General features: G+C 40.8%; 1 protein-coding gene and 1 long non-coding RNA gene across 2 annotated transcripts in view; one reads left to right on the top strand and one right to left on the bottom strand.

Moving 5' to 3' along the window:
• The window catches only part of AHI1 (Abelson helper integration site 1), a 70,987-nt gene extending 65,839 nt beyond the window's left edge, over positions 1-5,148 (bottom strand). Inside the window, exon 1 of the mRNA XM_079970704.1 lies at positions 4,924-5,148. The gene's annotated coding sequence lies outside the window, so the exon portion shown is untranslated. The remainder of the gene's footprint in view (positions 1-4,923) is intronic.
• On the top strand, positions 5,128-10,555 carry LOC307213036. The gene is made up of 4 exons (XR_013837353.1): positions 5,128-5,233; positions 6,713-6,946; positions 7,273-7,860; positions 8,678-10,555. It is a non-coding gene; the product is annotated as an uncharacterized lncRNA (long non-coding RNA).
• Positions 10,556-25,661: the final 15,106 nt, after the last annotated feature.

Below are 25,661 nucleotides of genomic sequence, written 5' to 3'. Positions count from 1 at the left end.
TCTGGTAAAGGTAAAGGTAAAGGTACCCCTGCCCGTACGGGCCAGTCTTGACAGACTCTAGGGTTGTGCGCTCATCTCACTCTATAGGCCGGGGGCCAGCGCTGTCCGGAGACACTTCTGGGTCACGTGGCCAGCGTGACAAAGCTGCATCTGGCGAGCCAGCGCAGCACACGGAAACGCCGTTTACCTTCCCACCAGTAAGTGGTCCCTATTTATCTACTTGCACCCGGGGGTGCTTTCGAACTGCTAGGTTGGCAGGCGCTGGGACCGAGCAGCGGGAGCGCACCCCGCCGCGGGGATTCGAACCGCCGACCTTCCGATCGGCAAGCCCTAGGCGCTGAGGCTTTTACCCACAGCGCCACCCGCGTCCCCTGAGATCTGGTAGGCTTCAGCAAAAGTCCTCACTTATAGTGTTGGTAAGGCTTAACTGTGGTGGAGTAAATACAAAGGCAATTGGGCAAAAAGTTTTAATAAGGTTCTCCAAGCTGTCTTGCTTTAGTAACAGAGTATATAGCAAGCTACAGTTAATTAACAAGGAAAGTGTATGTCAATTTAAAGAGACAGTACTATGTTAAAGTAACCACATAAGCTTGTACGCTACATAATCTTGTAATCCTCACGGGGTCTCTGCCATGGGAGCATATTCACCCAGTGCTTTTCAAGCTGCACTGGCTCCCAGTGGAGTACAGGGTCAGATTTAAGGTGCTGCTTTTGACCTTTAAAGCCCTTCATGGCCTAGGACCCTTGTACCTACGGGACCGCCTCTCCTGGTATGCCCCACGGAGAGCCTCAAGGTCCATAAATAACAACACCCTAGTGGTCCCGGGCCCTAAGGAAGTTAGATTGGCTTCGACCAGAGCCAGGGCCTTTTCAACTCTGGCTCCGGCCTGGTGGAACGCTCTGCCTCATGAGACCAGGGCCCTGCAGGATCTGATTTCTTTCCGCAGGGCCTGTAAGACAGAGTTGTTCCGCCTGGCCTTTGGCTTGGAGCCAATTTGATTCCCTCCCTCCCTCTCTCTCTCTTTTTTTTTTCTTTTTCTTCTCCTCCTGCGATGAGGCTACATTTTAATATTTTAATTGTTCCATTATTTTAATGTTGTATTCTATTTTTGTTTTTAAGTTTGTAATCATTCATCTTGTTTTTATTATTGCTTGTAAGCCGCTCTGAGCCCGGCCTTGGCTGCGGAGGGCGGGGTATAAATAAAAAAAAATTATTATTATTAATAATAATAATAAACAAACAATATATTTCCTAAATATAGTACATATATCTGTCTGGCTTTATATCACAGTTAGCAGGTTATTGGCAAGTTAAGGGTGAAAAGGGTCCAAGTTATATTAAATGGTGGGAGCGGAACAGATTTAGGAAAACCACTGAAGTTGGATTTTGTTAATAAAATAAGTAAGGAAATATCCTGTTCTCTTGCCACAGATTCAAAGGATCCTCACTGGACCCAACCAGCCAGTTGCAAAGATCCTTTTCTTTGGCAAGTTGTTCAGAGGTCACCTGCATAGATGGAGTTGGGTGTCATTGATCTGATGATGACACCCAGGTCTAGTCAGAAAAAGTGTGAACCAGTGTTTGGGAACAGCAGTGGACCAGAACAGGGTCCATAAACTTGTCTGACAAGTGTGATGATGTTCGGCAACTATGAAAGGGAATGTATACTCCTTAAAAGGATTAGATGTGCATTCTGGGAGTGCTACTAGATTCACCTTTACCTCTTAAGGGTCAGAAAGCCTTAGTAGCACAAAGAGGCAGAGGCTGATATACCAACTATAACTCTCCTAGAAAGAGAGTTATCTATGTTCTGTTAACCTCACCACTGGACTATTACAAGATGTTTTACCTGGGGCTGCTTCAGGTTGGAAATTGCAGCTATTCTAGAAAACTTTTAGGTTTGAAACTGTAGCCTTTCTAGAAGACTTTTAGCCCAACCACTGCCAACTCTGCCTTGGCCCACTGCCAATATAAGGCATCCAAAAGATTATTTCAGAGGATTGTGGCCCTCAGTATAAGGTTCCACCCCCTGCCATAAAGGAAGGAGGGGAATCCATATAAAGCTGCCCTTGGATATCAAGATTTAGAATTTATGTCTTGCATCTTGATGTAAAACTGCCAACGTTTCCTAACAAAAACTAATTAGTATATATGTCATCAGGATCAACACAATATATAAGCAATGATCTAAACATTGCATATCTACATTGTTTGTATTCAAAACCAATGATGTGCAAGGAAAAATTGTTATGGAAATTTTTCCATTTGAAACAAAACATTTTTATTTAACAATTTTTTATTTAACAAATCAGTGAGATAAAGAATGTGTATACAAAGAATGGAAGCTCAATTAGCTTCAAAGTTGATCTTAACTTTTTTCAGGCATCTTTGGCCATGATAAAATCATGTTCTTAACAGTTTGCAATATCTTCACTTTGTTCTTCAAATTAAAACAATATAATGAAAATGTATGCTTGTGAGTTATACTGTCTTAACAGTAAAAAAAAGTATAAAATATAAATAAGTATTCCAAAGAAAATAATTTCTAAATAAAGTTTTGATTGTTTTTCAATATAATATAATATAATATAATATAATATAATATAATATAGTATAATATGCCAGTAATATAATCCACATTCAGAATACTTTTTAAATTTTTCCCCTAATTAAATATTTATGTTCAAATACTTCTAGGTGTTAAAAATTTTATTTTAGATTTACACATGACTTTTTTTTACTTAAAAAGGTATCATGGTTAATACAATTAGTCCTTTCCATCACAAAGATATCATGCAGCGTTAAGCCATCATCTTCCTGAATACCATGTGCAGACTGTTATTGTTGTCTTTTGCCTTAAGGCATTTTAACAATTATATGGTTACCTACAGTATGCATTACTCTTCCCTACATTTTAAATTAATGTCAACAAAAGCAATTAAGGATGGAATACTATATTGCACTTACCTCTGAACTGAACCGGACTTATTTCTGAATAAAGGATAGGATTACACAGTGTGCTTTATATGTATTAGCAATGCAGTTGGATTAAGCAACAAACAAGACAAACGTCAATGGAGAGGGAAAGAGTATAAATATAGTCCTTTAAGCAACCTGAATAAGATAAGGATGTTCACTAATTGTAATCCCATCTCTAAATAGAAATGATTTCATCATTCAACTCAAATAGGCAGAAGAAAGTGAGGTTTCCGGTGCAGGAATTTGCCTAATACAGATTGTATTATAAAAACACAAATAAAAATGACATACATATTTCCCCTAATAGTGGAAAAGCTGCCTTTAGAATAATTTGTCATTCCACATAATGTATACAGTATAGTAAAGAAGGAATGGATGCACATATGCCCATCTTTTATAGATTTTCATTTTGATATATTTTCTGACATCTAGATAACATTGAAATATGTTATAGTTCTTCTTGTCTGATTCCATGCACTGTCATTTGCATCTTTAACAAGACACAGAGAAGCATCATACTTCATGTGATTCGTAAGTAATTATACTTAAATATACTTGAAATATATTGTATCCTTATTTGTAATTATTCTCAATTATCTCACTATTCCCTTTAGTCTAACTAGACATGAAGCAGATTAGAACTGGCTAATTTCAAAGGCCACAGCTCCCCCCATCAAATGAGTTTCAGAACTAAGCAAGGATTTAAAGCTGATCTTCCTTGCTACATCCAGCCCCAACAGTCAACTACGTAGCACATCGTGGAATCATTATTGTCACTGGTGCGGTTTGGGATTGCCAGTAGACTATGGACATGAAGAAGTCACTCATTATTTCCCACACTCTTCGATGGAAGTTACCCTTCCGCATAGGATTGCTATTAAGGAGGAGAACTGACATTCCTAGGCATCTGTTAAAGCTCTTTCTCGCGTAGGATCAAGCCCTACTGGATCCCAAAGGGGCTTACAGTACTTCCGAGTAAATATGCGCAGCCTGGGGACCACCCACGAGAAGAGGTGATCCTAAAGTGGGAAGCACTACGGATTCAAACACCAAAGAAAAAAAGGAGCTTCATGGGGCATCGTCGCTTTTCGATTCTTAAGTTTCTCTAGCCCACTCCATATTTAAGAGCGCAGCCCTTAATAACGGCCACAACCGAAATCACCGGGTTTGATTCCCATTTTGAGCTCCCTTCTTTCTCGAGCCAAAGCGAAGCTACTGTAGTCCCGCCCTCGCACTCCGCCTCAGCCAATCGGTGCTGCTTTCGGAAGAGGCGCGCACGCCCACCTCCCTCCTCTTCTTCAAAGTACATGCTCCGTCTCCTAACAAGACCTCATTCTGTCATAGGTGAACCACGGGAGATGTAGTGCTGGCCGGGGCTGCTGGGACTCGTAGTCTTCTTGAATTCCTTGCTTACTCTGTTCTCCCCCCTCACCCCGCCCTCAGGTTTCTCCGTTAGGAACAGCCTGGGCGCTGGCTGCCGTTCCTCTAACGGAAAAGAACGCAGAGGAACCGCTGGCGCTGTGAGGCGGCAGGCAGCGCGCTAAAGCCGTTGGGAGCCCAACCAGCCTCCGTGGAAGTTGCCCGCCGGCGGCTGAGGATGATGCGTGGAAGCTGCGTGCTATGAAGGCCTCCCGCTCAGCGCCCGACAAAGCGCCGCCGACTGTGAAGCCTCTTGGGCATAAGCGCCTCCCTCCGCCCCTCGCCTATTCGCCACAGTTCTGGATTGGAAATAACCGCCCTCAGGAGTCCCCTCCCGCTTAGAATGTCGGCCGCGCTTTGGCCGCCCTCAGGAGGGACGAAGCCCCCGCACAGAGGCCGCCTACGTTTCTTTTTTTCGGGTGGGGGGAGGGTGGCTTTGCGCCGCCATCTCCCCCCTCCCAACCAGACACGTAGCGGGTCCTGGTGGGAACCCAGTAAAAAGGGGGAGGGGGTTAGAAACTCACTTCCAACCCTCGATTGCTCCGCGCTGTATTCAACGGCAGCTTCCTACGCCGCCTCCGACTCTGCTGGCTACGTCCGATGCCGCCGACGGCTTCTTCACCCTGCCGGCCAATTGGCCTTCCCTTTCATTCCGTTCCTCGCTTCTTCCGCCCCCCCCCCTTTGCCCCAAATGGTTTCGCCTCAAACAAGCTGACGGCTGCCAAGGAAACAAGGGCGTCCACGGTCCTGCGCGCATGCGCAAACGACGTGGCAAGGCAAGCCAAACGTGCGAAGTTGCGTCTCGTTCTGTCTGCTGCTAATATGGTTGTTTTGGTAGGTTGTTCGGTATCGGGGTACTGCTCACATGGCGTTGTTGGCATGAAAATGCCAGCCCATACTCGCCCCCCAAATGGGATTTTTTTTACCCTTTTCCGGGGAAAATACAGCAAACGTGTTGCCTGGGAGTACCCATACCCTTACTAAAAAAACAAAAAACACAGAAAGGTGGGACGCTTGGAAAACCACAATAAAAAAGTTTAAAAGTAAATATGGGGGAAATTTTATCCCACTTTTCCTGTCCACAGTATCTAGGAGACATAACAGTATATGGTTACCATGTAAGGATTAAAATGCTAACTCAGGACTAAGGGAGAAACGTGCTAAGAGGAAGGCTGGCTTGGCAAATCCACCCATGATTAACTCCGGTGCGAAAACCAATGTCCCCACTGTGGAAGGACGTGTGGATCCAGAATTGGCCTCCACAGTCACTTACGGACTCATTGTTAAAACCATGTTTATGCAAGACAATCTTGCTTGGCTATGAGTGATTGCCAAAGAAGAAGAAGCCTCTTTGTATATTGAAACATGGTTTTAATAAATAGGCAAACCTAGTAAATACTCAAGCCAACTTATGCATTTGGCAACCTAGAAAATTAATGTTCATTAGAGACATTTATTCATATATAATGCTGTGGCCTTTTCCCTCCTAGGTGTGTACTGGGTTCATAAGGAAAGGGTTAACTAATTGTAAAATGACTAACCAGTGTAAAATGACTAACCTCCCCAAGGGGAGGTGTTAGAGTTAGGGTGGTTGAGAAGACAGTCTGGAGTTAGAAGAGACAGAGAAGATAAGTCTGGGTTGGGCTAGTCTGGTGTGAGAAAGTGAGAGAATTTGTTAAGAGGAGTTAAACAGTTGAGATAATCAGTCAGAAGGTATTAGGAAGGTATAGGACAGTAAAGAAACTAAAGTTAAGATACTGACAGGAATATTATCTGAGAAACCATAAACTTGTTAATGTTTATAAAATAAACTTGTTTATTTGGTTCACTTTTAACAACTGTCTGGACTCAGTGTTTTACCCGAGAGTAACTGGTTGGTGGCAACGGGGAAGCGAGCACAGTGGTGGCACAGGGATCAATAGACCGTTAAACATCCGGGGACCCTGTGTGATCACCACAAATGCTTTTATGTATTTACCTGTACATAAAATTGTCAAATGTTATCAGACGTCTCAAATGTTATACTACTCTTTTGTTACGAGTCAAAGTTGTGTTTGTAAGTTAGGAATTTAACTTTGGCAAAAAGATATTCAGCCTTGAAGTTTAGTTACTTTTTGAGAACAACAGAGAAGCTCTAAGAAATAATTCAGTGACTGCCTAGCAACCAGGAGAGAACCATTATGTGTGTATGTTTGTGTATGTTTTTGTGCAAATGTGTTTGTTTGCAGAGGGATAAGAAGCAAAGAAGCAGGTTTGGCCTGGCAGATGAGCAATGTCAGCAGTCTAGACTGTTACTATTTTATTTTGCTACAGACTTGGGCCTAAACAAATGGAAGATGTTCCCATGGATGTGGAGAGAACAACATTGAGACAACTCAAACCTGGATCTTGGCAGGGAAGAATGCTGTTTTCACAAGCCAATTGGATTTCTGGTTTCTATGTGAAAGAATAGTATACTATAATAGACTATTACTATAAAAGCATAATATTACTGTAACAGGCTATGGCTATTACCGTATTTGCAAGAAAGTAAATGCCGATCGAAAGGTCGGCGGTTCGAATCCCTGCGGCGGGGTGCGCTCCCGCTGCTCGGTCCCAGCGCCTGCCAACCTAGCAGTTCGAAAGCACCTCCGGGTGCAAGTAGATAAATAGGGACCGCTTACCAGCGGGAAGGTAAACGGCGTTTCCGTGTGCGGCTCTGGCTCTGGCTCTGGCCAGAGCAGCTTCGTCACGCTGGCCACGTGACCCGGAAGTGTCTCCGGACAGCGCTGGCCCCTGGCCTCTTAAGTGAGATGGGCGCACAACCCCAGAGTCTGTCAAGACTGGCCCGTACGGGCAGGGGTACCTTTACCTTTTTAAATGTAAAAACTTAGTTTTAGTCTTACACTGTCCTCTAGGTGGTGATGAAGTTACACTCATGTATAGCTTCCCAATCTCTCTGTCTGGAAAATTATTTCGGAGGCACATTTTTACTTACTGTACCATTTTTAGGGTCAGTTCATCCATTATGTTTGTGCTAATTTTTGCAAAACTAGTGCTCTAATATACACATGCAGAGAAACATCATAAATGTGGGACATGACTGACAGTGGTCTAAGCTACAAAAGAAAATGATATTTTGTACATAATAGGTAATATACATATATTTGTGAAAGAAAGTTTGTGCTTTTAGTGCACAAAAAATTACACCAGGGACTGAGTAACTTGATGCCTTAATAGATGTGTATTCAGTGAATGGGTTGTTTAGTGTCAAAAATTGTGCTTCCTTACAGCTTACAATCACAAGGTTGAATGTAAGAGAGGTTCAGAGAAGACTAACCCAAGGTCATACAGATTCAGGGAATATTGCCGTGTTGGTCTGTCATAATAAATAACAATGATGAAAGATTTTTTTTAAAAAAAAATATATTGAAAGATGTTCCAGTAGCACCTTAAAGACCAGCTAAGTATAAGCTTTCTAGGTATGGCATTGAGAGAGAATATTATGAAAATGATTTACAGGTGGTACATGACCCCAGTCAAGCTTGCAAAAATTTATCATTTGCCCGATAATAAATGTTGGAAATGTAAAGAGACTGAAGGTACATTCTTTCACCTTTGGTGGACGTGCCCAAGGATTAAGGCTTTCTGGGAAATGTTCTATAATGAAATGAAAAAGGTATTTAAATATACCTTCCCTAAGAAACCAGAGGCCTTTCTTCTGGGCATGGTCGGCCAATTGGTGCCAAAGAAGGATAGAACTTTCTTTATGTATGCGACAACAGCAGCAAGAATACTCATCGCAAAATATTGGAAGACGCAAGATCTACCCACTCTGGAAGAATGGCAGATGAAGATGATCGATTATATGTGATTGGCAGAAATGACCGGCAGAATCCGAGACCAGGGAAAAGAGGCGGCGGAAGAAGATTGGAAGAAGTTTAAAGACTGTTTGCAGAAATATTGTAAAATTAAGGAATGTTAGAATGATATTGGATAGCTGTAATGTATAAAAGAGATGGAAAATAAGGTTTTGAAATAATTAAAAGAATCAGAGGTGAGGATTTGCTAAACAAACAAATTGAATTAGAATATAAGAAAGGGAGGTATGAGGAGGTCTGGAAGATAATTTATGAAAATAAGTAAATGGAAACTTTATGTGTTTTTAAATTGTTTTTATTTTTCGTATTTTTGTACTTTTGTATTTTTGTTTTTCTTTTCTTTTTGTTTTACAATGTATTATCTTTGAAAATCTTAATAAATATCTCATTAAAAAAAGCAAAAAAAAAAGCTTTCTAGGTATGAGCTTTCATGTGTATACACACTTATTCAGATACTCTGAAGCAGAGATCACTACAACCTTGTAACTGTTGATGACTGTTGATGATGGCAGTTTGTTCCACAGGGAAGGGCAAGGGATTTTTAAAGAGATAGATGTCCAAAATTAGCTTTAGCATGTATAATGGGACATGAATCCAATATCTCTATTCAGACCAGGTCTCTCCATCGTTTTTAGTTTGGTAATGAGTTGTAATTCAGCAACTTCTCTTTCAAGTGTATTTCTAAAATTCTTTTGCAATAAGACAGCTACTTTAAGATCTTCTATAGAATGTCCTGGGAGAGTGAAGTGTTCTATTGATTTCTCTGTTTTATGATTCCTGATGTCCTTATGTCCATTTATTCTTTGGCGTAAGGTTTGTCCTGTTTGTCCAATATAGAGAGCTGAAGGGCACTGTTGGCCTTTGAAAGCATATATAATGTTGGAAGATGAACAATTAAATAGGCCTGAGATGGTATGTTTGATGTTATTGAGGCCAATAATGATGTTGTCCGGGTATATGTGGCAGCAAATTTGGCATCTAGATTTATTGCAGGCTCTTGTGCCAGTGTCCAGGAATTTGAACTATGATGTTAACTGTTCATAAGAAGGTAAGAACAGCCTGCTGGATCAGGAAATGGCCTATCTAGTCCAGCATCCTGTTCTCCCAGTAGCCAACCTGCGGCCTGCCTTTGGGAAACCTGCAAACAGGACCCAAGCACAAGAGCTAACCAGCCTATATTTGGCTTGTGTTTTGTGTACCCCAGATAGAAATTCAGCCATCGTACCTGACAGCTGGTCAGGGGCGGTAGTAGGTGTATGTCTAGAATATGTAGTCATTTTTTCTTCTTCCTTTGCATGGAACAGCAGATTGCTGATATTCTGGCAGGGCTATCACATGCAGCTACAACTTCTTTGTGCTTATAGAGCTGCATAAGGGTAACTGAATATTAAAGTATTTTTAGAAAAATTGGTGCTTGGAAATTAGACTTCATTTTCTTGATCCTATTAAACATGTGAGCTATTGATCAGGTTTTCACCCCCTCAGTTTGGGAAACTAGGATAAATGAACTCAACACTGCTCTGTTTAATCTTCTGCGTTAAGGAAAATGATTGTATTGTTTCCACACCCCTTCCCTTAGGTGGAAAGGTGCATTAGACACTGCCCAAGATTAAGAAGCACTGGTTCTGGGAACTGACTCCATCCTTCCTGTTAGATTTATCACATCAGCTGTGTCACTTCATATTTGCACAGGTCACATGCAAGCTTGTTTGAAAATGCCAAGTTATTACATTTTGTTCATGTCAACATTTCAGCTTTAAAAAATGGAACACATTTTTAGTTTTTTTAAAATCAACCATTTATAAATCTGAAATATATTTTATTTTAGGAAACATTAACTGTATTAAGCTTTTAGAACAAGGAAGGGAAAATATAAATCAAAGCACATAATGATAGATAGTGGATCTGTGGATTTTCTCTTGTGTTTGAAATGAGAAAGGAGTCACAGACACACCTGCTAGTTACGGTGTAAGAAAACCCCTATTATATCTTCTTAGATATTGATCAGGAGGAAATCTGTATTTACACCTTTAGAAAATAACCAGCTTATATGTGAAAAAGAATTTATCCTTATCTCAGGTTGTCTTCATAGCACATTTCAGTTGCTTCAACAATTTAAAGATTTTTTTAAAAAAATCAAATCTTATTCTTTGTACTGACGTGTAGAACTGAGTAATCTTCAGCCTTTTTGTAGTTCCTAAGTTTATTGTTTAACCAAAGGCCATGACAAACTTGTATCAATCAATAGTGTTAATAAAATAATACAAAACATACATCTACAATACAAAAATCTGCAAAGACTTTGCCTGTACATTAAAACATAGTTTCCCTTGTGCATCTCTGGCAACTCCAATCTAAATATTATTTTGCTTTTTAAAAATCCATTTTTGTTGCTCTAAGTACATATATTGAATGTGGCACATTTGTGCACTTGACACTTTTAGACCTCTTCACATTGACCTGGGTGTAGGCATCACTGAATGTGGTGGGACTTGATTCTGAGTAGAGATGGCCATTTATAGTTCTCTCAGTTTCTCCTTTTTCCAATCTTAAATTCAGTTCTCCATATTTCTGCAGCAAGTTGTGATTTTTTATAAAAAATCCTCAAAAAATATATATCAGCATTTCAGTTCAAATTTGTTCTAAGAAACACATGCTTGTATGCAGTTTGAATAATGCAAGCCATTTCCCTAACAATGAATTTTTGTTATTTTCATGAATATGTTCATTTTTATGCACACTTTCTCCCAATATTTTTGGAGACATTGGTTGGAGAAATGCATTGCAGAATTCAGATATGTACAAATTTCTAAGGATGACTATGTTTCAGTTCTCACAGGGTTTTGGAATGTGTGTATTTGATAGATTCACCTTTAAATGTGAACGGAATCAAATTTCTTCCCCATCCCTAATTCTGAGTATACAGGTTTGCACAGGAAGAAGCTTAGATTTGTCTACCATTCCATTTGCAAATGTCACATTTTGGAGTAGTGTACCCTTGCTATGCCATCTTAACTCCTACTGATTAATCTCCTGCCTTAGGGCCAAACCTGATGCTACACCCAGATGTGTGTAGATTTACCACTGTGAAAAGCAGCATTGGGATGCCCCAACAAAGAACAGAAAAAATGGCATGGGGGAAACACATTTAACTCTTTCCCTTTTGGTTGTTTTTTCCTACTTAAAATAAGACACCCACCCTCTTTTCCCTAAGCTAGGGAAGAAATAGCTTGGGTGGGTAGTTGAAGTGAGCAGGTAAATGGCAAGAGGGGTCAGTGTTAAGGACTTCTCCTTGACATTCTTCCACCCTTGCATTACAGCCATGAAAGGCTACTTTTAATTTGAAAAACTCATGAGAAATCTACATGATCTTTTGCACAAGATCTAGTTTAGCCCTCATCTTTCCAAATCATCTAGCAGTCCATTGCACAGTTCCTACTCAAACTGCCATTGTTTTTATGCCACCCCTTGTATTATATGTAAATGCTAATTATATAATGCAGCAACATATCTGAATTGCTTGTCCAGGTTCTACTGACCAGAAGCCTTTGATCATTTATATATTAGTTGTGTAAGGACACCAGATGGAAATCATGCATGTCATTGTTCTTTTAAAAAAAGAAGTAAACACTAACGCTTTCTCTAAGGTTATCTTATTGTATGTGAACTTTACAGATGATGAGAAAACTATTTCATAGATTACATTACAGTATTAGGATTATTCCATCAATTATCCCTCGGCTTTTTGTGGAACTGGCATTTTCCTTCCGTCGAACTCTTTTAGGACAGCAGGACTCTCAGATGTTTATCAGTTCCTTCATGTGGAGCATAACACAGCACATGTGTGACTACTCTGGTGCTGACATGATAAAACATATTGCAGAAGAAGAGAGACAGCTGTGGACAGAAAGTTTCCAGTATTGTTATAAGATACTTTCCAAGAATCATCTTGCAGCCTAAGAAGAAGCCTGGTGTCACTTTGTACAAAGTTCATTTTACTTACCGTACCTTGTCAGACTGGAGAAGGTTGAGCAGAACTTGCAAAATAAGGGCTTTGACTTTGCAAACTATAGATACCATAGAAATTTCAAGTTTGTAAAGAAGTTAAAGGTAAGAAGTACTTGAATTCTCAAGAAGAGAGAGGTTTAAATTTGAATCATGATGTAGTCTCTACTAAAGCTATATAAATATAATAAATAAGAGAAAACCGATTCATGTAATGGGTGGAATCAAGGCACAACTGCTTTTGGCTCACAGATGGGCTCTTTGAATTCCAGCTGATAAGTATAAAATTACACTTATCTGTGTAGAACCATGAATATGTTTCTTGTTTGCATAAGCCACACATAGGCTTGTCTGCAAGAGGCGGCTCTGTGCCATATATCACGGTTTTTAGAATGGTTTCGTTTGTTCCTTACAGCTGCTTATTCCCACCACACAAATGACAGGAATTCCATTTCTCAAATCTTTGAAGAAAAGATAAAGATCTTGACCTCTCTTATGCCGAATGGATGAATGAGTTTTCCACCACAGATCTGATGGAAAAATCTGATATTGTTTAAACAGGAAGTACTAATTGAAAGTGGATGGGATGAAATGAGAAACATAAAAGAACAGCACAAGCTCCCAAAGGGGTGGGGTGGTTATTTTCTCTTCAGTGTTTACATTTTCCACAGATTGCTTCTAAGTCAGCTACTTTGCTTTACAACTCTGATTAAGAAGTAGATAGTAATAGAGACATGTTTTTAAGAAGGGTAGTAAAGGGTAGTTCAAGCCTCAGATAATCACTCCCCAGATTAGGATGCTGGCATCTCCCCAAAGCGGAACCACTTCTTCTTCCAAATACCCATCTTGTTGGCATTAGGGGGAAATAAGGTAGTCTGTTCCAGAGGGTTGGATTTAGCTCTGATGCTAATCCTTACTTGGCCATGGTCCCTTGGAACATGTCCACTGCATTTGGGAAGGTATATTGCCGTTCACAATTTACATATTTTCTCCAGAAAACACCAGCTGATATAACTTCAGTTTAGTAGAGTAAGCATGATTGCTAGGTAAAATACAAAGTGGCCTTGGGATTTAGGAATGAGGAGAATCATCAATTCCTCTCAAAGGTTTTATTCAGTACAATTATTCAGATTTAATTGTGCAAATCAACAATACATGCAGATCTGCATATCCTAGACATGTTAATATGAATGCCTTTCTTTTAACATGACACACACACACACACAGCCTTTTTCCCTGACAGGAATCAAGGCAGTTTATGTATAAAAACATGAATCTTTTTTTAAAAAACCTATTAAACATTGCTAGAATTAGAACTATGAGCATATATAAAATCTGTTTGAAACATACAAACAATTGCAATAAAAACAGCATGGCACCAGCCCTTTCATAAAAAGTCACTTCCCAAAAGGCTGTTGGAACAAGAAGGTCTTCACCTGCCAGCAGAAGGACAAGGAGGAAGCCCGTCTAGCTTCTTGAGGGAGGGAGTTCCAGAGTCTGGGAGCAGCCACATGTAGGCAATGTTATCTTCTTTGTAGTGCCCACTCCCAATACTATAACCATTTAAGGTGGATCAAAAGTGACTGAAAGCAGCAGAGAGGAGCAGGTAGGTAAACGGAACCCAAAGGCTCCATGCGCACAGCCACCAGAACCTTCCTATATGCTTTCAAATAGGGCCATGCATGCACTAACCTGTGTGTAGCTCAGACATGTAGTTTTTCTCAATGCTGAATCATCCAAGCTCATCCTCAACATGCTGTTTTCAATCTAGATTTTTTCTAGATCCTGCCATCCAGAAAGGTAGGTGTGGTTATTTGATACACTGCCCTGCTTGATTAAGTTGTCTATGCCTTTTATGCTTTGCCCCCCTACAGGAATTGGGATTGGGGGGAATCTTATCCCTCCCAGTAAATTTTGAATAGGAATGAAGTGTTATGGCCAAATTATCTTTCTGTATCAGTCCTTCACTCTTCTTTCCACTCTCTAAAACCTTCCCGTATGAATTCTTGAGTGTTCTGGATATTATAAAAGTTCAGAAGAGTAGCTAGCTGTTGATTTATTTTTTATTGTGGAGGGCTATAAAGTTAAAATTGGCTTAATCTATAAACAAAAGTGGGATAATTGTTAATATAACAAAGTAATTACTAAATATAAGCACATTCTTCGTTGCTCTGAGTTATTTTAGTATACCTCTTTTAACTGCTTACTATCATCCAAAATAATGCACCCAGTCTGTTTCCCCAAGGGCTGACAAATTATCTGAGACCCAGTACTGAAGGCTGTGTTGCCTTGCTATGTGGGTGGGGAAAACGAAGCCTACTAGGAAAGACTGGAATGATATTTACATTCTGTGGCTGCCGTTGTGACATATATAGGTGGAAATACATACATCAGCTGTTATTGTACAGTTGCTCTTTCTTTTAGTTACAAGGGAGTCAGTAGTCTGGGGAAGAATGCAATAAAACATACATCCATGTTTTGACCTTTTTTCTTCTTCATTGCTTTTTCTTATTTTAATTTTTTTGGGGAGGAATAAAGCATAACAAACCATCAAATGTGGTATTTACTGAAGGGCCTTATCCAAACATCATAAACCATTTTCAAACTTCAGGTAAATCTGTTCTCATGTGACATGTTGTAATATCTCCATCTGTCTTGTAATAAGGCTTCTGTTGAAATTGTACAGTTCTGTTAGCATAGCTTTTGTTCTCAATATCAGTAACCTCCTTACAATCCTTTTCCCTCCACAAATACATCCCATTACACAAAGCCTGGCAACTCTGACACTGTGGACTTTGTTTCCTCTTCCTGCCTTCCTGTGGGGTAGGCTGTTTTTACTAGTGATGATGGGTGATGTCTCCTTGGCTTGGCTTGAAAAATATTTGGGGGCTATCAAGCTTCCTTAAGTAAACATTAAAAAAAATTAAGTTTCAGTATTCCTGAGAAAAGTTCAAACAAACAAATCCCAACTAGGTGAAACACATATAGTCCAGGCCCACCAGACAAAGGACATGACTGCCAAGGGGTCTGCCCAGTGGGCACCTGGAACTTTGCCAAACATGGTCCTCCAGGGAGCATGAGATATCTGGTTTCTCATAGAGGCTCCTCACATATTTCAGAACCCTGAAAAATCACTGGAAGTGATATGCATTCAGTATTTGGTCTTGTTTTGTCAGGCAAGGACACCCTTCTACAGTGGTACCTCGGGTTAAGTACTTAATTCGTTACGGAGGTCCGTACTTAACCTGAAACTGTTCTTAACCTGAAGCACCACTTTAGCTAATGGGGCCTCCTGCTGCTGCCACGCCGCTGGAGCACAATTTCTGTTCTCATCCTGAAGCAAAGTTCTTAACCTGAAGCATTATTTCTGGGTTAGCGGAGTATGTAACCTGAAGCGTATGTAACCTGAAGCGTATGTAACCCGAGGTACCACTGTATTAAGAAATATACAGGATTATTATTTCATTAAGCCATCAGAGCATAGTTGTTGCAGTGGATCATCACCTATCTTGCAGAATTGTAACGACAGAGAAACATTTCCCTAGCACTACGGCCACTATAGCAGAGTTTGAAATGCTCTATGTATACTCGTTATATTAGTATATCGGGTATCCATTGGCATATGGGTGACACCACACCAGCGATATCCATATCATAACTGGCGATGTGCCATACTTCCACCCCTATGCCATTTTTTGGTGGGATAACCAGCCTCAGATAACCAACATGCTTAAGTCTAATTAATGCATGAAGGGGTTGATACCATAGAGTTAGCTGTCCTCCCAGGCTTAGCTGAATCCACTTCCCCTCACCTTGAGAGGAAGTAGGTAATCAAGCCTTTGTTCTCTCCTCACTCTACCTGAGAAGCTCAATTTGGGGAGAGGTTTGAGCTGGTTGTTCTGGCTCAACTGCGTGGTTCTCACAAGCTATTCTTGAGTTCCTATGCCAATAATTTAGGAACTTTTACCACTTTGTAACTACTGGTAAGTTAAGTTTTAATGTCTGTGTTCTGAAGTGCATGAACTTGACCTTTGAAGAGTTTGTAAGTAAACAATTTTTAATTTATCAAACATGGTTTCTTCCTGTGCAGGTAGAAGAGAAAAACTTTAGGAAGAAGCTTTTTAATGGGACATTTTGCAACCCACTTAGAAGGGCATATTTTAAAGGTCCAACACCCTATATTTCTGTGCTTTACTTCGCTGCATATTTTGAGATTTTAAATCTCTGCTGAAGTTCTCTCACCAGAGTTCTTGCCCCAAACCTGGATTTTGGCATCCAGGAATCCTTTCTATATTTTTCTTTTGCACCAACAGTTCTGAAATCTTATTTTTTTAAAATGCATTTGATTTTAATGTTTTAATGCTTTAAAAAATCTGAATACCCTTCCACTTTTCACATTTTCATTGAGGTAGACGTTAAGTAAAATTTGAAACAACTAAAACACTACTTTTTTGAGGAAAGCCTCTTATCATTTCATGTTTGTTTTTCTTCATTGATTTTCAGGAATCTATTTCACTTCAGGGAGTGAGGGAGTACAGGTCTCTTGCTCAAAAATAATTAATCACATATCACATATTTTAAATAGACATTTCTCTGCACAATTGAAAGCTATTTAAGATAGCTGCTTTACAAGTGGGTAAAACTAGTTTCTGTTGCATCTATTTAAAAATATTTACAATGTTTATGAGCTGTAGCCAAGCAGTACTCACTAAGCGACATGAGCTGCTGCTTATATAAAAAGTGATATCAGCAGCTGCTTATATAAAAGTTAAGTGGCAGGCTTTGGGGGTGGGTTTTTTTCCTATGTTTAAGAGTTTAACACAAAAACACAGCACAGCAATCTGTCTTCCCACCCCAACCCTCAAGCAAGGCTATTCCCTTATTTGTTGTGTAGAGACAGTTGACAAATAATAAAACTGGATATTTCCAGCTTTAAGGGCAGATCTTCCAAAGAACATTGCAGTTACGCCAACAAGTCCCACCTCAAGTTGTTCTTTACCCTTCTGTGCATCTAGTTCTGTGTACCCTGGGTTCTGACGTCACAATGTGTTTCTCTGATTTTTGTTATTAGCTGTGGCTGGCAAAGGAAATGTACCTTGTTATCCTAAACATATAAGAAAAGCCTGCTGGATCAGGCAAGTGGCTCACCTAGTCCACCATTTTGTTATTACAAGACACCTATGGAAGCCCACAAACTAGGATCTGGGCTCAACCATACTCTCCCCTGGTATTCAGAATCATACCTCCAGCAGTGGAGGTAGAACATAATCACTAGGGTGGGGTAGCAACTTGAATAAAATATTGGGGGAGAAGGGACAGGTAAGGCCCGTCCCACATAAATGATCATGAGATGTGGTACATGCACACCATTTGAATGGCAATGCCCATCAACTTTGAGACGGCAGCCCCCTTAATTATTTTAGGGGGAGAGCAGAGGGACCTTGCCCCCAGGAGTTGGCTTGTAATGTTATTGTATTGACCCAGGCTATGGCCTGAAGGCACATGAGGCAGTGGCCTTAATGACACTAATTAGGTCTGGATCTAGTTAGTGCTTTGCATGGCTATGCCACCTGGGGCTCCATGACGGGAGAAAGGTGGGGTAGAAATGCAAGAAAATACATACATACATACATACATACGCAAGCAAGCAAGCTGCAAGGCACATTAAACTACAGCCATACCTCGGGATAAATATGCTTCGGGATGAATATTTTCGGGTTGCGCTCTGCGGTGACCCGGAAGTAACGGAGCACATTACTTCCGGGTTTTGCCACGTGCGCATGTGCAGACACTCAAAATGGTGTCACATGCATGCTCGGAAGCGCCGAAACACGACACGCGCAGATGCGCAGACACGGGTTACGTTCGCTTCGGGATGCGAACGGGGCTCCAGAACGAATCCCTTTCGCATCCCGAGGTACCACTGTAGATGCTATGGAGAGGTGTCACTCAAAAGTGGGGCTGCCATAATTGGAAGCAGTGCCATGTTTTTGGTACTGCAACGTGTTGCTGCACACTAAAGGTATGTAAAGCGAGAATCAATGAGGATAGATTGTCTTATATTGATGGGGAAAATTGTGCTTGCTCCTGTTCTGCACAACCAGTGAAAGATACAGGAGCTGTATTTGTCATATATTATAGCTAGAGGTGGACAGACATGCCCATTTTTGTTTCTTTCAGTTTCTTAATTTCCCTGCCTTAAGTTCCATCCAACACATTTCTGCATCAGTTCACAGAGGCATAGTGTGTGGGGTGCCAGGGAGCTGTGGCCCCATGTGCACGATTTTTGAGGGGTGCAAACCAGGCACCGCCATGCGCAGGCACTCCCATGATGGCCCGGTGCTCTTCTCTGCCACCAAGGGCCACATTGGCCAGCCAAGCTTTCCCCTGTGCAGGTGAGCAGGCAGCTCAGCATGGCCCCACTTTGCTCCAGTGAGGGTGGGGTTGCTCTGGTGGCATCGGTAACGGGACTGGGCTGGTGCCCCCCAACTGGCACAGCGGCAACCAACGCTATGCCACTGTCAGTTTGTGAATATCTTTTAAGCCCTTATAAAAAATTATCAGCACTTTAGTATGCAATGCTCCTAATATAAACATTATTTCCCTGCATTTCCCTGTAATATGCACCTTTTTGCAAGCAGTACCCTTAATATAATGCATTTCGGGATACAATTTTCACTAATGTGTGCATTGTTATGCATACTTTGTCCTAATGAATGCATCCTCATAGACATTACTTGGTTGAAGAGCTGTATGAATTAGGTGCACATTAAAATGTGAACCTTAATTATGGCAACCCAAATTGGTGCCTCCACGACAGACCAGTTGTAAAGAGTTCTTGAAGCCACTAAGAGCACTGGCAGTGAGATACAAGAATCTTGGTGTTCTGGCTGTGTTCTTGTTCTTCCAAGTGCAGTTTCTCTGGAGCTATTTGAAAAAGTAATGAATGGATTATCATACATGTGTCGGTGTAAGAAGACCCAAATACATCAAGATCCCCTGAAGCGGCCCTGGAGTCTACAGATGTTCTCTCAGAAAGTGACATGTATATTTTAGATCTTGCATTAATTTTTACTGCATCTTCAGACACACACTTGGCCCAGGAGAGTGCACCTGTGCCTTTAGAAAAGATAAGAACAAGACTGACAACCTAAGACATGTGGTACAGGACACAGGGAGAATGAGAATGTACTTGGGAGCCTTAACTTCTTCCAGACATCACAGGCAGACATCACAGCCCGTTAAGTAACTTTAGGATCACATTAAAGATACCTGCCTTACAAGTCAAACCTGTTTTTGTTGCTGAATCTATTCCATGGTGTATTCTAAATAGTATTGATGGTCATGTGTTATATCTTAGACCCTCCACTCCAGTCCTGAAGCTGCCTTTGTGGTTGCACAATAGGCCTTAATACCTATAGCCATGAACACACTTGCTCTTTCAGCAGCACACTAGGGAGTGCCTCCATCTTTTCCCTACATACTGCCCTGCAAAGAGTCCTTAAAGCTTCCCAGTCCTATAACAGTACTTTTGCTTAGATCAGAAAAGTCACACTCATAATACAATGCTGCATTATTCTATCTGTACTGTGCAGCAGTTTCTTACATTTAGCCATTTGTTGCACTTCTATGTGGCATGTTTTGAAAAAGGGACACTAGGTCATGTTAGCTGATTTTAACATGCTGAACTATTGTGGTGACTCCATTCTTGCACCAGGGTGTTCAGTGGGCCACAGACAAAACCACAAAACCAACCCAATGACGCAGATTGGCATGTGACATAAACAAGCTGAGAGAGACCAGAAAGTCAGCAATGAACTCTCAGGAACTGCTCTTTTTGTTTTGTTAAGACAAACATTTCATATTTCATAACCGTGTAAAATTCATGGGAATTCAGCGTGTCCAGTTTCATTGTTTTCAAAGGAGCATGGCAACATTTGTGTTTGCAGTATATTTTATATATGGGAATATTTCACCTTTATTTGTGTGGGTGGGTGTACTTTCTTTTATGTGTTGGCCTGTCCTATGAATGTTTATTCAGTTGTAAAGTTTCACTGTATTCTAATGGGCTCTACTCTGAAGTAAGTTCTAATGAAACAGATATATAGTATGTGATATAACTAGAGAGGTGGATAGATAATGTGATAATTGGGCATAATCATGGATTGTGTATATAACCATGTACCTGTGCATAAATAGATTTAGCTTCAGATCCCAGACTTGAGGTCTGTCATGGCACATATCCAGCTTTGGCATATTATTAAGTTGGGAATGTTATTTATTTATTTATTTAGTACCCCATCTTTCCCTAAGAACCTTCCCTAAGCAGCTAACAGAAGTAAAATCATTATGAACTATCAAGTCAAGATAACATATCACACCACATGAAACCAGAGCCAATGAAACAACAAAAACATCAGTCAGTTAAAACCGGCATGATCAGAAATGCACACAGCAGCAAACAAAAATGAATTGTGTCTGAATTAGGAAGTTTTCATCTGCCGACAGAAGGTAATTGGAGAAGGGTCTAGACAAGCCTCCCTCGGAAAGGGCTCTAGAGTGTGTCTCTCTACCCCCTGCCAAAAGTGTATTGTGTGTTGATGGGGCTGAAATGAGCTTCTCTTGAAGATTTTATAACCATGTCAGCTTATATGGGAGAGGGTGATCTTTCAAGTAACGTGGCCCCAAGTTGTTTAGGGTTTGATGGGTCATAACCAGCATTAATAACCCTGACCCAGTTTAGCAGCCAGTGAAGCTGCTATAACCATAGGGTCACATATTTGCTGTAACTGGCTCTGGTCAAGAATCTGGCTGCAACACCCTGAACCAGCTTCAGAGGCAGCCCCATAAAGAGCACATTACATAGCCCAAACAATACAAAACTAAGGAGTGTGTTAGTAATCTTGGCAAACCTGACATCTCCAAGTATGAACCTAGTTAATGCACTGTTCTTAGCTGTGCAAAGATGCTCCTGGCCACCACCAAAACCTGGGCTGAGGGATGCATCTGCAATAATACCCAAATGGAAAACTGGAATCTTCAAGGGGAGTACAGTTGAATCCTAGACAAGCTGAAACCACATTCCCTCATCTGAAGTATGTTATGACCTCAGAGTCTTGATTCCCCATCTTTGAGGGATGAAGCCATGGATTTGAAGGAAGTGGGAGCGAATTGCCACCAGAGCCATCCCTACTATCTTGGAAGCATTCACACACGAAGAGCGCATTTTACCTCCTCTGATCAAGCCCAGAAGCCCAACTGGAGCTATGGCATCCTTTGTCCAGTGTGAGGCAACAGCTGATAAACAGGCCAGGCCCCTTTAATGGAAGAGGCCAGTGGTGGAGTGTTTCTGGCTGGTGCCTGGGGCAGGGTGCACAGTTGGCTGACTGATTTGAAGGGTTCACTCATGGCGCCCTGCGACCCCAGCACTGCTTGGGCTGGCAGGGCACATGCCTGTTGTGTCCTTCTCAAGCCATATGTGTTCCCTTCCCTGTGGCATCCTTTTCACACAGCCCTTCACCTGGCCTGCAGGCTGGCAGGGCATTGTGAGGAATGCCCTCCCCAAAAAAACTGTGCCTGGGGCAATGCCCCCCCCCCCCCCGCCCAAGCTATGCCTCTGGAAGAGGCCTCCTCTCACTGAAGGCAGATCTAGCCCCCCTCCCCCCACCCGAAGGAGATGCTGCTCTATTATAATGTTCAGGCTGAGTTTGATCTGCCTTGCTTTCCTTTGCAGATCCAGAAATTTTGCCTTGAACTCTCCTACTTCTGAGGCCATTGCTTGAAGCAGAACAAAGGATTAGAACCACCACAAAACAGGGCCTTCGAGTCCCATATTATCCAGGTAATCTGAAAAAAAAACCCCTGCCTTGTTATTTATTGATTCCTGATTTTGCCAACAAGCTGAGTAATAAAAGTAGTAAGCATTACTTTTAACCATATAGTATGATTTAAAAGGAGCCCCTTAGAATATGTTCCTGAAATCTGGATGCTGCCCAATGGTTCCACGAAGAGGATTCATGGTGATTGCAAAATACATTTATAGCATGGGCCTGGAAATGCATCCACTTATTATGCCCCAAGTACTGAGGCAAATTTACTGGTGCTGGAATGTCATATCCTGCTGAGCAACCGCGCTTGTAATCATAACACAATATGCTCCCTATTTATACAGCTAGAGCCTACGGTGTTTGTTACATTCATGCTAGCAATGGGCACACTGGCAATGGTTTCTGAGGTTTAGCTGCACGAGATTTCTGTTATTTCCTGTTTTTGATCAGCCAGAAATTCAGTACTGGAGGAAGTCCTTTTCTTGAAGCTGTATAATGTTGCATCATATATATTCAGTTTTGTTTCATATCAGTTTATCTAAGACAGTTCACCATCTCTTGATTGCTATTAAAAGATCAAGTGGCCCTTGCGATATGTGTTTCTCTCTGTGTGTGTGTCTGTGTGCATACACATATAAAATGTTGATTTGTAGAATTTCTTACCAAAATATCTTGGCTATTTTCTAACATAATAGTAAATAATCAAGCACCTCTTGAATATAAAATAAAAGAGGCAACTTTCATTGAACTTAAAATGTTCTCTTGCAAACTAACAGAAACCAATGTTAGAAATTACAATTACATAACTACCCCATGCCTGTTTAACATTCGCTGGAAAGCCACTTTTTAAATTTTGAAAACAAGAGATTCCATCGGGTGCCGTTTGAGAAAATAATTATCTCATTCTCCAAGACTTTCATCAAAACCTTTACTAAATGGTTTATAAGTAGTGTTTTCCAGCTATTTATGTAATATGAGTATTTTAGAAGCCTGTTATTTCCACCTTGCTGCATACGTGGTTTGCTGTGGTGAATTTGTACGTAAATGAGGTTTCTTCTGTGGCTTCTCTGCAAAGATTGGAGAGCTAGATTATGCAAAAGGTAGCAGGAGCTTTTCCCGTACTGGATAAAGAAAGAAATGCAGTTGTGAGTCATACAGCACTTACAGTTTGTTCCATTGCCTCCCATTTAGGCTAAAATGCAAGAATCACTTTTTGATCCTTTAATTTGCAGCTACTAAGCACAGAGAAAATAATTAACTATGGCTCAAATAACAACTTATTCATTCATTCAGTATTCATACATGCATACTGTAGTCACAACTGCTGGAGCAACCCAGCCTCTTATACATTTATCCTGATAGTCTACTAGTTTTTGTACTGTTGGTTTTATTGTATTTTTAAACTTTACTGTGCCTGTGTTTTCCTTCCTTCCTTCCTTCTTATAGATTTTATTAAAATTTGGGAAAAGGAATACAAAAAATAATGTCAAATATCTTTTTATCAAAGCTAAAAAGCTAATCTGAATAAAAATACTGAAAAGGAGAGAAAGATATAGAGAAATAGAAAAAGGATAAAGGATAAAGGGAAAAGAAAAAGAAATAGGGGGCAGAAAAAAGAGAACTTCCAATTCTTCATTTGTTAGCTATATATAAAAATTATTCAGTACATCCACTCCAAGGTAACACCCAATAAATCCACATTCTATAAACCAACACTATATTCAATCCTCAAACACAAATACAGTATCATGAATTCATTTTCTTTTCATGCAAGAAATCTATAAGAAGCTTCCAATCTTTAGTAAAAGTTGACAATGACTTTTCTCCGATTAAACATGTAAGTTTGCCATCTCAGCTAAATCCAGTAATTTTTGCAACCATTCCTCCATTGTTTGTAATGATGAGTCTTTCCATCTTTGTGCATATAAAAGTATTGCCACTGTAATAATATCTTGAAATAAAGTGTGCCTGTGTTTTCTAAGTCAGACATGTGGAGGCCTCCTTAGGGCAGAAAGGCATCTTTCTCAATAAATAATATTATCTTTATTAAAAACAATAAATAAATAAATAAATAAATAAATAAATAAATAAATAAATAAATAAATAAATAGAATCATATCATAGAACTGTAAAGTTGGAAGGGATCTCAAGGGCCATCTAGTCCAAACCCTGCAATGTAGGAATCGCAACTAAAGCATCCATGATAGATGGTCGTTCAACCTCTGCTTAAAAACCTCCAGGGAAGGAGAGGCCACCACTATCCACTGCAGGACTTTAAGATCTGTTTAGCATTTAGAGCTGTTTCTGCTTTAATCTAAAAGCACCACTTATTAGATGCACAGCAGCAGAAAGTTCAAAACAAACACTTTCTCCCAATACTCTTATCAGAAGAAGCCTATGTATACCCGAGGATGGAGTGAGAGGTTACATGCACCACAACTCTGATCTTGCAAGACTGGCCAGCAGAAATTGCATGTTCAGACCCAGAAACCTCCCCCCTAAATAAATTCATACTTGACTCAAATTTTTGGTTTGGTTTTTGGCCGAATTTAGGCCACAACTTTATTGATTACAGAAAGTGACTGGTTGCATAGACTCTGGTTTGACTAGCTCCCTGCCATGCAGGAAGCGTTGACCCAGGGCACCAGCATAGGTCAGCCAAGGGTGAACACCTGGATAAGTGGAAAGCTGGGAACAGGCTATCTCCGCCACCCAAATTACCCCTGGACTCAGGCATGGGCACAACCCCCTCACGGGGTTGACCAAACCATCGAGTCCCTGGATTCCTTTAACGGAATACCCTTCACATAGGGATGGTGAGACTGCTCTCCCATCCCTATCACCTGAACAAGAGCCTATCAGCAACCTTACAAGTTGTGACGATTTGCTACGCGGCAGGCGAAACCCAAATGGCACCTGCCAATCAGCCAAGTGGGGAAAATTCCTGCTGTGCCCCTGTCCCAACGACAGACGACACACGACGGCATAGCAAGGTCAAGCACAACAAGCCCTAAAGGTAGGGAGAGGTGGGCAGGTGTTCCAAATGCACGCGCCAAAAGAGGAAGCTCTGGGTCACATGCATGGGCATAAATAGGTCCCTCAAACCATTTGGACTGCATCCCATTGGCCAGGTTGTACCCAACTTAGGGACCTACCAATCAGGTGTTGTGGCTTACCAATTGTACCCACCCACAACACAGGGTGTTGGTTGTCCAGGTCTCACTGCAATACGTGCCCTCTTTAAGGGAGGACCCAATTAACTAGGAAGGATGTTTCTTCTTTTTTTTCAAATATATATACAAAATGCTTGCAAAGTGCTTCTCAAAAGATGGTTAGGATAATTATTTCTCTCAAGGAGGCATTTATTTTCTACCTCGTGCAGCCAACTAGTCAATCCACTCCTGTCTGCTGCCCTTTGCCTATATCCTCAGCTTGGAATACCTAGAAGTCATCCCACACATCACAGCTTATATTCTTCCATCCTTGTTTCTAAGTCAAACTGGGTGAAAGTAGAACTCGGACCAAACAGAGATCTCACTCATGAAAAACAAGAAATTCCTTCACGTCTCA

This window comes from Podarcis cretensis, assembly GCF_951804945.1.
Source record: "Podarcis cretensis genome assembly, chromosome: 3".
In the NCBI taxonomy this organism is placed as follows: domain Eukaryota; kingdom Metazoa; phylum Chordata; class Lepidosauria; order Squamata; family Lacertidae; genus Podarcis; species Podarcis cretensis.
Note: the sequence above shows the minus strand (reverse complement) of the source record. Positions and strands in the feature narration are given on the sequence as shown.